Genomic DNA, 4,287 nt, shown 5'->3' with positions numbered 1-4,287 from the left:
GGAGTAATTATGGCAGGAAATTGACCTAGAAACTTACCTCATACCCAAAACTTCGTAGAAATTCAAACATAAATAATTAAAATACTATAGGAGTATTTTGGAAATACTATATGCATACGTGATTAAATTTTTTTTACAACGTCTTACACCCCTTCTCATCCTTCTCACTCCCATTTTCTCGCATAGCTACCATGGATGGAGCGCATCAGGGCATTCAATTCTACCAGAACCTAGTGGCTCAGGGAGAAATTGAAGAAGACCCCGTGGTAGGACCCGAGGCTGCCTCTGACCATGAGGAAGAGGAGTATAGAGACATGGACTACGAGTTTGATGAGACCGAGGATGACGACGAGGACGATAAGGACACCCACGAGGTGCTCGACGAGCCCCCTACCACAGAAGTGCATCAGGACCACCGTATGCAGCCAAGGGCCTCCATTAATGAAAACCGCTGTTCGGAAGAAGAAATCGCCATACTTCGACAGCAACTACTGGCAATGGAGATGCGAGCTGTGCAATAGGAACAGGAAATAGATGAGGTTATTAGAGAAATGATCGAGATGGCTACCTTAGTAGCATAGCATTTTGCAATATGATATCGCTATTGCTGTTAGACGCATCTCGTCATGATTAGGATTCACTCCCTCACTCACTAGTATCGTTTCCTTTTATATGTATGCCACTTTATGTACTATCGACCTTATGTTTAAGTGATCACACTACTCATAGGGTCGTCATGCTGCCGGATTTTATATTCCCCATGTGATGTATGCCTTCTGGCAAATTTTCATGTATTAAAACAATTAGTATTAATGAAAATGCTTTATGTTTTTATCATGATGTTGTTATCTTCTATGTGTTTTATTTCCTTGTTTTATTTTAATGCTTGGAATTACTTAAATACACACTCGATACACTGGGTCTATGAAATTCTAAACTCGGAATTCAAATATGCACTCAACATTTTTCCGTTCTTTGACAGAAAGATGCCTCAAAGACCCAACCGTGGAAACAACGCAACACCAACCCCACCGGAGATAAACTCGGTTGCATTCCAAGCAGCAGTGTCCGCTGCGGTCACTGCAGCGCTTGCGCAGATTCGCAATGGAAACAACGGAGAAGGTAACGGGCAGGGAGCCGTGAGCACAAATCAAGGTACAAACCACGGAACCACGCGAACCTGCACCTACAAGGATTTTACTAACGTCAAACCGCGAACCTTTAATGGAACAGGAGGCGTAATAGCCCTAAAGCGATGGATTGAGAAAGTGGAATCCGTTTTTGAAATCTACGGGTGCCCAGATGGATGCAAGGTCAAGTTTGCGGCCTGCACATTCACTGATCAAACTCTCTCCTGGTGGAATGGCCACATAGAGGCCAAGACACTCCCAGTGGCGAACGCGTTGCCATGGGAAAAGCTTAAAGAAATGATGTTGGCTGAATACTGTCCAAGAGGCGAAATTCAGAAGATGGAACAAGAATTGTGGAACCTCACGGTTCAAAACTCCGATATCGATGCATAAATAACCAAGTTTGGTGAGTTATCTTCTTCTGTGTCCCGAAATGATCACCTCAGAAGGGAAAAAGATTAAGAGATTTATCTAGGGATTGACTGCACCTATCCAAGGGAATGTCATTGCGGCAAACTGTGAGACGTTTGATAGTGCTCAGAGGCTGGCCAAGAAATTGTATGATCATGGCAACAAAAAGGGTGCCAAAATAGTAGAAGTGAAAGTTAAGAAGGAAGGTGAGAACAAGAAAGGGTAAAATAACAAGCGAAAGGGGAAGCAAAACTCGGAATCATCTAAGAAACAACAAACAGTGATTGTTCATGCTGCAACTCAAGCTACCACCACACCACATGCTCCAGCCTCATCCACGCCTAATGCTCCAAAGCAGTACTCATGAAATCTCCCCAAATGTAACAAATGAAACTTCCACCATCAAAGGGAATGCAGAGAGATGATTTTCACAAGATGCAACCGGAAAGGCCATACATCAAAGTACTGTAGGACTCAGCTTCAACAAAACCAGACGCTAAACAACAACAACAACAACAACAATAACAACCACAACAACAATAACAATAACACAAATGATGGGGCCAATCACACCTGTTACGGATGTGGGAGAACCGGGAATTTTAGGCGAAATTGCCCCAACGCAAACAATCAAGGGGCAGGAGCAGCAGGGAGAGTGCTGACAATGGATCAGGGTGAAGCAGTGCAGGACCCAGCCGTTGTCACCGGTACGTTCCTACTTAACAACACATATGCATGCATCTTATTCGATAGTGGAGCAGAGCGAAGTTTCGTTAGTAATAAATTCAAATACTTGCTAAATCAACAACCCCAGAAGCTCAACGAAGCCTTCACGGTGGAAATGGCTAATGTGAAAACAGAAACAACTAAAGATATCTATATAGGATGCACGTTAACACTAAACAACCACTCATTCCAAATAAATTTGATGCCTGTAAATATTAGGAGTTTTGATGTGATAATCGGCATGGATTGGTTAAGCCCCCATCATACCGATATTATGTGTCACGAGAAGGTCGTTCCCCTTCATCTTCCTAATCATGATACCCTAATAATCTACGGAGATAAACCCGGCACAAACCTTCGCCTTATCTTATGTATCAAGGCACAAAAGTGTCTATATAAAAAGAACTACGCTTTCCTTGCTCATGTGGTGGATAAGACTAAAGAGGAAGTGAACATTCAAATCATTCCAGTGGCATGTGACTTCCCGGATGTGTTTCCAGAAGATCTTCCGGGAATACCCCCAGAAAGACAATTCGAATTCCGAATCGACCTAGTGTCTGGAGCCACTCCGATCGCGAAATCACCCTATAGGTTGGCTCCTGCCGAAATGCAAGAATTATCAAGCCAACTAAGTGAACTCTTGGATAAAGGATTCATAAGACCAAGCTTCTCTCCATGCGGAGCTCCGGTTCTTTTCATTATAAAGAAAGACGGATCCTTCAGGATGTGCATTGACTATAGGGAATTAAATAAGCTCACCATCAATAACTGGTATCCACTTCCACGAATCGATGATCTATTTGACCAGCTTCAAGGGGCTAGTTACTTTTCAAAGATAGATCTGAGATTCGGTTATCATCAACTAAAATTCCGAGATGAGGACATTCCTAAGACTGCTTTCCGAACTCGCTACGGACATTACGAATTCGTCGTGATGCCCTTCGGTCTAACAAATGCCCCCGCTGCATTTATGGACCTCATGAATCGAGTCTGCCACCCATTCCTTGACAATTCGTAATCGTTTTCATCGATGATATTCTCATATACTCTCAAAGCAAGGAAGAGCATAGCCAACACCTCCGACAGATCTTAGGGACCCTTCAGACTGAAAAGTTGTATGTGAAACTCTCCAAGTGTGACTTTTGGCTTCGCAGTGTAAATTTCTTGGGACATGTTGTCAGCAAGGAAGGAATCCATGTAGATCCCTCCAAGGTCAAGGCCATCGAAGGCTGGGAAATTCCGACAACACCAACAGAAATTCGCCAATTCTTGGGTCTTGCAGGCTACTACCGAAGGTTCATTCAGAACTTCTCCAAGATAGATGCCAAACCCCTCACCTTATTGACACAAAAGGGCGTACCTTTCAACTGGACCGAGAAGCAAGAGACTGCCTTCCAAACCTTGAAGCAAGCCCTCTGTAGTGCTCCAGTGCTATCCTTACCGGAGGGAACCAAAGACTTCGTAGTCTACTATGATGCTTCGAATCAAGGTTTAGGTTGTGCACTTATGCAACGCGGGAAGGTAATTGCATACGCATCCAGACAACTGAAAACACATGAAGTAAATTATACTACGCGTGATCTCGAACTGGGGGCGGTGGTCTTCGCCTAGAAAATTTGGAGGCACTATCTATATGGTACCAAGTGCACCATCTTTACAGACCACAAAAGCCTCCAACACATTCTAAATAAAAAGGAACTGAACATGAGGCAGCGGAGATGGGTTGAACTGTTAAATGCTTATGAGTGTGAGATCAAATACCATCCAGGCAAGGCTAACGTGGTAGCCGATTCCCTGAGCCGAAAGGAGTATTCAAGTCGTCGCGTGAAGACTCTATCAATCACTATCCAATCTTATCTAGCCTCACAGATCAAGGAAGCCCAATTGGACGCATTGAAGCCAGAGAATGTCGTTAGTGAATCACTGCGTGGAATGGATAAGGAACTTGAAGTTAAAGAAGATGGATTGGATGCTATCTGGGTAATCGTTGATAGGTTAACAAAATCCGCTCATTTCCTAC

The sequence above is a fragment of the Lactuca virosa genome, chromosome 4, assembly GCF_052849685.1.
Source record: "Lactuca virosa cultivar CGN04683 chromosome 4, Lactuca_virosa_CGN04683_v6, whole genome shotgun sequence".
Taxonomy (NCBI): domain Eukaryota; kingdom Viridiplantae; phylum Streptophyta; class Magnoliopsida; order Asterales; family Asteraceae; genus Lactuca; species Lactuca virosa.
The sequence above is the reverse complement of the archived record's forward strand: the minus strand, read 5'-3'. Positions refer to the sequence as shown.